Source organism: Dipodomys merriami, unplaced genomic scaffold (assembly GCF_024711535.1).
Source record: "Dipodomys merriami isolate MVZ:Mamm:240054 unplaced genomic scaffold, mDipMer1.0.p SCAF_781, whole genome shotgun sequence".
In the NCBI taxonomy this organism is placed as follows: Eukaryota; Metazoa; Chordata; class Mammalia; order Rodentia; family Heteromyidae; genus Dipodomys; species Dipodomys merriami.
In genome coordinates, this window is record NW_027206381.1 from 262,405 (window position 1) to 271,942 (window position 9,538).

Below are 9,538 nucleotides of genomic sequence, written 5' to 3' on the forward strand. Positions count from 1 at the left end.
AGAGGAGAGATGACAGAGAGGCCAGTGAAGGGGTGAAGAGGAGTGAAAGCTGGTTCTGCAAAGACCTACATGTCCACTTGGGTGAGACCTGGATGTGTTCCAGCTGACCAAATCAGTGAGAGCCTTGCAGGACAAGGATCACTTGGTCACTCACAGGGCCTGTTTGCTGGAGCACCGTGCCTCCATGGGGCCAAAAGGGTTGTGGATACCCCCTGGGCATCTGCAACAAGTACCCTTTGTTACTGTCCATATGGTGTACATGTCCTCCATAATCATGAGCACCATCATCCCATTTTCTCTCCAGGTATGGGCAGAATGTCTTGGCAAAGTAAGACCCATTTCCCTGGAGGCTTGCTGGCAGGAGCTCAGAAAAACTCTACCACTTTTAGAAAGGGGAACTGAGGAGGATCATGGGATAAACACACACACACACACACACATACACGTGTGAAAGCCTACAAAAGGTGAGGAAGGTGTTCGGCCCCTGGCAACAGAGCTGAGAGGCAGTATTGGGCCTGGGACTGGCTAGGAGGGGAAATGTCAGAATTCAGCCAAAGCATGCCAAGTGAAATGCAGATGGGTAGAGGCAGCTCTTGTGATACCTCATTTCACATGTGGGCATCAAGCTTCTTTCTCCTGTGATGAGTGTCTAAACTGGGGGAGTGTTGGATAGTGGGCATGGAGACAGGGCCAGGATTACATTGGCACAGGGCCCTTTTCAGTGATCTCATTTTCAAGGATGTCTGGGGAAGGAAGGAGCCTAGGGCATTGTGGTAATTGCAGAGAAAGCTCTGTGTGACTGTGTCTAAGCCCGACCCAGTGTTAGTGTGTTGTGTGGGAACAAGTGTGCACACACACTCACCCAAGTGAGTGACCAACGCAGGTGCCTAGTGGTCACACTGAGGCAGGTGGAGGGTCAGCTGATGTTTGCCAGCCGGGGTCAACTCCTGTGCACAAGTCTGAAAAGACCGGGGCGGCATGTGGGCAGTAAGGAGAATGAGGGTGGGAGGGAGGGGAATGGGGTGGCTGCTGTTGGGGCTGTTTGTGTCCCCGTGGATGCAGATGGGCCTGGCACCTTCCCTGACAGCAACAGAGCCCATAGACTTGTATTGTTGATGGTAGGTTGGCATGGCATGCTTGTGGGCATGTGGGATGAGAGATGACAGTGAGGCCAGAATTGCCTCCCAGTGTCAAGTGACAAGCTAATCCAAGTGAAGGCTCTGGGACAGCAAGGACCCTGTCTTTTGCTGTCTGTCCCTATGAGGCCTCCCACCTGTCCCAGAGGGGGAAGGATGATGGGCCTGTATGGGACTCACAGTACTGGGCTGGCCAGTACAAACTTCCATGGAGCTGAGCGATGGGAGCAGTAACTCACCAGCTAATGCCTCCTATACTGTGTCTAAAATGAAACCTTGATTCTTGTCGATAAAGATTACTGCCCAGCTTAACTCAATTTCACACTCTCAAAAGCTACCACTGAGAGATCATATCCTATGTACCTTGACAGCAGTGCCTTGTCCTGCTGTGTCTGATACCTCAGGCTTTGGAAAAGGAGGATAAGGATAGTGCGGATTTTCCATGGACCGAGCTTCCAGTTGTGCTTCTGCCACTCTGCTGGTCCTCAGAGCTGACCTATGGGCAAAGGATGTCTATATTCCTGTCTAGTGACCTGGGCCAATTCAACCTGACCACACACAATGGGACCACAGATCTCTACACAGATCAAATGCCTGAATGTATGTAGGTGCAACCTGGAAAAGGCTCATCTTCTGTGTGTCTGCTTCCCAAGGGTGTAGGCATCACTCAGAGACTACGAGCACATCTGGTTCAGTGGCCCAATACAAGGGCCTAGCCCCAGACTCCAGTGAGCCCTCAGACGTCCTTTCCCTGTACCTTCCCTCTTCACTCATGCCATGTGCACAGGCCAGAATGCCACCACTCCCTCATGTCCCAACCCTCATGCTCCTGCATCCACAACCCCATACAGCCAAGCCCAATCCTACCTCTGCTACCTCAACCTCAGGGCCCTCACGATTCTCAAAACCCCTTTCAGTCTTAGCCTTGAACACTAATCTCTCTGCCTTTGGTCTCGCCCACTGAGCTCACTTAAACCTCAACCTACTCAAGGCTCCTTGTAAACTGTTTACATCCTCCTGTTCCTCATTCTGCAGTGCAGCTTTCACCACTCGCTACCAGCTATCTTGCTTGTACCCTGCTTATGCAATCTGTCCCCCAAACTCCCTTCCCACTAATGACAAAATGCTATTTCCTAGTGGAAAGAATGCCCTTCAGCACTTGGTAGGGGTAGGTGAAGTTGCCCACCCCCACTCAAGAGTCTGACCCTGGAGAGCATCTCCATGGCAAACCCACCTGGCATTTACTACACCATATCTTCCCATGACATAAGTGTTCTGCCTGCAGGGCAGGTCTTGATGGCATTGGACTAGAATAATTGCATGTCTGAGGTCCAGAATGCCTGACAGCCTACACCTTGGGCTACCTTTTGCCACTAGTAACAAGCAAGTTTGTCAGGACTTACTTTGTCATTTCTCTGCTTCTGGACTCTGAGCTCCTCCAGGACCAGAGACATTTAAGCTTATAAGACAAAAATGCAATGCCCAGAGGTAGGGACAAACCACATCTCCTCCTTGGGCTGCCAGAAGGAAAGGACCTTCCTCACCTGCACCATGGCCTCCACACCCACTAAGCCAAAAGAGCCAGAGCTGGGTAGCAGCTACCAGGCCATCAGACAGGGCCAAGTCGTCCCTCCAGATAACTCAGGGCTCTGTTTAGAGAAGGTCTCTGATCTGTCAGCTCACAACCTAACCACCTCAAGTCCAGCTGTAACCAGGGGCAGGATCACAGGTAAGCAGGAAGTCCTCAAGAGGGATTTGGCAGCACTCCCTATGAACTGTCCTCGCCTGTGCCAACACACATCACATGAAAGCCCCCCCCCCCAACTCCAGAGGACATTCTTCAGCAATCCTTACCAACTCCCAATGGCTATGCTTTGGCATAGATCAGAATCCACAGATGCACAGTGTGATCCCCTATTGCTAGCGATCTCCAGTATCAGAGCAGCAGAGGACATGGCTGGGTGTAATCCAGAGATAAGTGCAAATGGGGAAGGAGCCTTGCGACCCTAGCCCCATCTCTGTCCTCAGCTGTGGCTTTGTCAGTCCCTACACATCCACATCGACTGAGGCAGTTCCTCCACTAGGTGTCCTCCATCGTCCCGACAGAGCTGGTCCTGGGCACACATTTGAACAGCAGATTCCTTGAGGTCCACGGCCTGACTAACAGGTCCAAGGAACTGCCAAAAATACTCTGGTTCTACCTGAGAAGCATGGCTTGTGTTCCTTCTGAGAAGGAACAGACAGGGAAGGGTCCCCTGGCATAGTGGTGGGGAAACAGAAGTCATGACTTGGTCCATATCAGTGGACAGAAAGATTAAAAAGGCTCAATGGCAGTGCAAGACTGAGGTACTATTGGTGTCTTTCTCATTGTAAAGCACCTTGATCAAGTGGCTAGGTCCTTTACCTCTGAAAGGAGGTCAGGAAACAGAGCTTGTGTCTATGCTGTCCTCAGAATGCTGGGAATTGAACTCAGACACTTTCACACAGTAGAAACCTGCTTTAACCACTGGTCTACCTCCTCAGTCATTGGCTTTCTTTTGAGACAATCTCACTATGAAGTTAAATCCTGGCCTCCAGCTGCTCTCTACCTGTCTCTTCCACCTAAGTACTAGAATTATAGATGTGGCCCAGCCCATCTACTCTTGTTTTCCCCTTGAGATCTGCTTAGAGCCAGGTCATCTTCTAAGTAAGAATTCATCAAGGCAACTTGGATGCAGAAGCATTTCCCTGTCCATCCATGGCTGGCTCAGTCATCTAAGTCTCTACATGAAAGTTAGGCATACATCCATGCTGCGCATCTCCTGGATCTGCCTAAGATGCCACTCCTGTGAATAAAGCAAGGCCTGGTCATTCCCAGAGAGGAAGAAGCCCCAGAGAGTACACTATTGATCCCCTAGTGAGGACGTGGCTAGTAACACAAGCCCTGAACATGTAGACTTTGCACCAAGACCTCAGGTGAGCTTCTTTTATCCTGAAGTGTGAAGTGGTGGCCTGATTATCTAGCACTTATACCAGTGGGTTGCAAGCCCAGGATGTGGCAGGTAGAAGTGCTCATGTACAGCAACAAAGTCCCATTAGGGACTGGCCTAGCCACCCACTCCTTGGTCTAGCACATATAGGTTTTTTGACAGTGTGACAAAAAGGAAGAGGGAACAGAGCCAGCATTCCAAGAGAGGTTTTCTAGGTCTCTGAGGCTCAGCTGTGCTCTCTGCTGGGCAGTGGCCCTCAGGATGTTGGCATAGATGCATTAGAGTCTCTGGTGTGCATGGTACATGAAACACTTTCAGCTTTTGCTGGCTGCAGAGCAGGCCAACCTGCAAGCAGGCAGCAGGCAGCAGGCACAGCCTGGCACACAACCAAAGACCCTGATGTAGGCTACCCAAGGTAGAAGGTGAAAGGTAAGAGTGGGTTTTACAGACACACACTGAGTCAGAGATCCTGAGGGAGGAACCCGACCAGCTGTTGCTCCAACCAGCCCTGCAGTGGATGGTGCTCAATTCTGAGACTCAATTTAAAGTCGCATGAGCAGAGTACAAATCCATACATTCCAGCCGTGTGACCTTCAACCAATGCCAGTCTTCGCACTTAAGAATAGTAATTCCTCTCTATAAAATGGGCTTATTCACCACTGGCAGCAAGTATGGCAGCCTTTCGGTCATCACGGTCAGCAAAGGCAGCCTGGAAGGTGGTCACCCAATGGTGGTGGTGCCCTATGATGACAGGCCACAGTCTCCTTGTCACCATTGGCGAGCACCTGGAAGCCCACTTGGGTACAGTACCCCAGCTCAGTAACAGCCACTGGCCCAGCACACAAGAATTCTCCTTGGGCAATGAGCAGTGGGAGCGCGTGAGAAGCCGGCAGGCAAGGCTGGGGGGCCAGGGAGCGCGAGCCGCAGGGCAGAGGGCGGGGGCGCGAGCACAGTGGGCAGCTGCAAGGCAGTAGCCAAGAAGATGGTGGACAGCAACAGCGGCAGCTAGCACGGCGGCGGTGGTGGCGGCAGCGGTGGCGGTGGCGGCAGCGGTGGCGGCGGCGGTGGCGGCAGCGGTGGCGGCAGCGGTGGCGGCCAGCAGGAGAAGCAGGAGCTGGCCTCGAAGCGGATGGACATCCAGAACAAGCGCTTCTACCTGGATGTGAAGCAGAACGCCAAGGGCGGTTTCCTGAAGATCGCAGAGGTGGGCACGGGTGTCTCCAAGAGCCGCCTCAAGCTGTCGATTGTGGTGGCGGCCAATTTCCGTGACTCGCTGGGCGACTTCATCGATCACTACGCGCAGCTGGGCCCCAGCAGCCCCGAGCAGCTGGCAGCGGGCGCTGAGGAGGGCGGCAGGCCGGCGCACCTCAAGAGCGAGTTCCTGGTGCGTGAGAACTGCAAGTACTACCTGGATCTCAAGGAGAACCAGCGCGGCCCCTTCCTGCACATCCGCCAGACCATCAACCGCGGCGGCGGCTTTGGCGCAGGCCCAGGGCCTGGCGGCCTCCAGAGCAGCCAGACCATCGTGCTTCATCGAATTCCGACACGCTCGCCAAGCTCCTCGATGACTACGGAGGCGAAGACCACGAGCTGGCCGGAGGCCCAAGAGTCGGTGCCGGTGGCGGGGGGGGGGGGGGGGGGGGGGGTGGCTGTACGGGGAACTCCCGGAGGGCACCTCTATTACGGTGGACTCCAAACATTTCTTCTTCGATGTGGGCTGCAACAAGTACGGAGTTTTTCTACTGTGTGAGTGAGGTGAAGCCGTCCTACGGCAATGCCATCACCATGCCCTTCAAGGCCTGGGACAAGTTTGGTGGCGCCTTCTGCCGGTATGCGGATGAGATGAAAGAAATCTAGGAGCGGCAGAGGGATAAGCTTTACAAGTGTCATGCTGGGGGGCGGTGGTGAGGAGTCCTAAGGCGAGGAGGTGGATGAGGATTGAAATGGCAGCTTTCCCCCCTGGCCTCCCCCACCTTGTTACCCGCGCCCCCCACCCCCCATCCCCCTGGCTAGTTCCCATTCTTGCTCATTCCCCTGTGAGCTAGTGGAGAGGGAGCCCGGGAGGCCACCAAGGGAGAAAAAAAAAAACAACAAAATTAAAAAAAAATAATATAGTTAAGAGAAATAACCATAAGACAACAGTCTTGAACAGTGAGTAAAGCAGTAAAGTTCCAGAAATTGACAGCAACCTGCAGAGGACAACAGCATCTCCTCACCTGCAAGTGTCTCAGCTTCTATTTCCCACCCGAGGTTCCTAAGCTCATCTAGATAATCCTGAAGGGGATAGATTTCAGTCTGGGCCCCTAAACACATCTGACTTACCCAGATCCATCTGTGTATAACAGTTGAATTTGTGTTGTACCTGGGTAAATCTAAAGTATCTCTCCAGGCCGAGCCGCCGTTGCAGTGTCTATCCTTCACCTTTATTCTAATCAGCCTTTTGGATCGAGATCTTCACGGAAATTCTTGAGACAGAGAGACCTTTGCAGTTACCCAGTACTGAGAGTCCAGGTTTATGAAAAGGAATGCAACTTTACACAATCATGGACAAGGCAAAAAAGAATTCAAGAAGCCATCAGTGAATCAAAACAAATTGGATTTTTTTAAATGATTTTGCATGGAACCTGGCCCCATGTCTTTTCTTTGCAGAATTGTTTTCCGGGATGCAAAAATTCAAAAGCCAATGCTTGAACTAGAGAATTCATTACTAAAATAGTTTAAAAGTTGGGCAAAAGGAATTTTTTTTCAAAAAATAAAAGCAGTTTTACATTGGGGGTTGCTGAGGTAGGCACAATACGTCAGGCATAAAGCACAAGGCAAACTCGTTGAGTGGATGGGTTGCTGCTCACTAAAGTTCTTCCCTTGATCTCTAAAGGTGGAGGTCATTACCAAGAAGTGGCATTGGTGTGAATGAGAGCCAGATCCCATGGCTCTAGCATATGAGCAAGTGAATTATGGCTAATTTGTCTGTTACAGCCACTGATTGGCTGCATTTTTAACTGTAAAACGATGATTTTCTGCAAAAGGGAAAGTATGGCTACAAGCCTGAGCTTTAATGGAATATGCATCCTCACAGAGAAGTTGGAAATAACTAAAACTGAAGTCTTAATTCACCTTCAGTTTAATCTGTGGATTTGTTCAAATAGTAAAGATCATCAGGTTCAGAATTACAGCATCATTTATTCTTTAAAACAAATTTTTAAGAAATTGATCCATCTTATTAGTACCTCACAATCAAAGTTGGCAAATGATGGATGAATGATTAAAGCAGTGCACCCGGTGGAAGCTGAAATCCATCTGTGAATGGAATTGATGTGAACGTGAATATGCTGACTATATCCTGGAAGCATTTTTATACCATCTTCAAATTGCAACATACTGGGATTGGCCAGTTTATCCAGCTGTCTTTCAAGAATAAAAGTTGGGGTTTTCATGGATCACCTCTTCTATATTTTAAGTGGATTTTCAGTAGAAATGATTTTTATTAATCAAGTTAATCCCACCCCATCAAAAGGTATTTCTAGAAATGTCACAGGCCTAGGAAACTTTGAATTGAATGGGAGCTAAGGTTCTTTCCAAAGTTTTCAGGTATTCTTTGTGTGACACCTTCTCAACCAGGAGGCAAGTAACCCCATCTCCACAATCTTAGTATTTTTTAACTGCATGCCTGCCCTTTATTTGAGCTGCCTTTTTAATTTATTGCATATCCTTTTTATTATCTTATTTTGGTATTCAATCTATACAATCGTTTTCTATTTATTGGGAAATAAGTAATATACAAAACGGTCATTTTCATGTATTTGTGGCTGAGAGGGAGGGAGATACTTATGTATATAAAATTAGGCCTTTTTAAAAAAAACTAGACTATGACTCAGAATAATGTTGATCTTAGGTTCAAAGAAATAGAAGAGTCACAAACATTGGTGCCCTTTTCAGACTATTTCTCTACTCACATCATTCACAGTAGAATTTTTAAACATTTTTATAGCTTTTCTTTTCAAATTTTCTCCTTTGCCAAGAATGTTTACTAAATTGTATGGGAGCAATAGTATTTTTGATGTTTTAATGACATCCGTATACTTGTACTGCATTTTGTACCACAAGGCAGCTGTTTTCAATAATGTCTTGCTGTATTTACCTATGTGTTTTGAGTGTTTTGTTTCCTTGCTGCGGAGAACAAATTCCTAGTTTTAGTAAAGGAGATGAGAAGCTAGCATTAGGCTTGCAGAAACTGTTTAAGTTTCAACTCTGAGGCAGCAATGGAAATTAAGGTTGCAGCTATTAGTTGATCGCTATAACTTTTGCATTTTCAAATCATGTACAATTCCTGTATAGACCAACTTATTTTCTTGCTTCAGTGGTGATTCTGTTGCTCAGCTGCAGTGAGCCCGTTCAATTTTGCAAAGGTGCAGTACCTCTCCTTTTCAAGGGAGTGGTTTATTAATCTTTTATCTTTTCTTTTTATTTGGCTGAATTGCAGTAACTAGCCTTGCCTTTCTATTCTGTAGAAATGACAGGGTCTTCACAATCCTTTACCAGTGGCTACTAAGCTATAATTAGCTGAATAGAAAGAATGTAGAAGTGGTCTGAGGCGTATAGAGTATATGCCAAGAACACTACCATATATGGCATCAGCTTTGGTTACCAGAGAAATTTTCTTAGTCATAAGACCATATAACAGTTATATATCATATGTAAGTCTTTAGATATCAATTTGAGAATCCTCCAAAGAAAGGAACAAAGAATGCATAAGCTATGTGTTGGCAAAAGTAATTTATATTAAAATTTTGACCTGCCTGTGTAAGATTAAGTGGTGAATGTCCTAGTGGTGTGTTTTTTGGTCTTAAACCAATCTCTGAGGTTTATTTTTCCTGCAGGGGTGTTTCCTCGCCTCTCTTCCACTGTAGGAAGATTGCAGAAGGATGTGGATTAATTGTAGCATTTCACTGATCCTCATTCCTTTGACTAGGGACAATAGAAATCTGCAGAGCATGGAGATTCATTCATTAATACTAGCTTATTAAAGGAAATAGTCTTTGTTCCAGTTAGATAATGGCATTATACAAACTCTGGGAAGCAACTAACTTTTTTGTTTTGTTTTTAGCTGCTTACTACAAACGCTTTAGAAGTTGTTTTTAAAATTTGGCAAACATCCCAGCTAATGAAAATAGTTACATTCCTTAGAAATAGGGAACTAAAACTCCTTTTCAAAAAATTGAGTTTTATTTCAAACTAGCTACAGAGATAAGCCTTTTTTTTTCAAACAGTCAAAAGAGTCGGTCTCTGTGAAGAGATGTAACTCTAGGTTTCTATTGTCCCTTCTCATCATTTCAGCAAGTGAAATGGCAAATCTGGTGAGCAGATCTTTCAGTGCATATGCTGCACCAAACAAAATGTCAGTCTGTATAGCACCAAAAATCAATCTGAAAAGTA

General features: G+C 47.5%; 1 pseudogene; it reads left to right on the top strand.

Annotated features, from left to right (window-relative positions):
- Nucleotides 1–2,687: 2,687 nt before the first annotated feature.
- Nucleotides 2,688–5,962, top strand: LOC138818847 (transcriptional regulator protein Pur-beta-like; annotated as a pseudogene).
- The last annotated feature ends 3,576 nt before the right edge of the window (nt 5,963–9,538 follow it).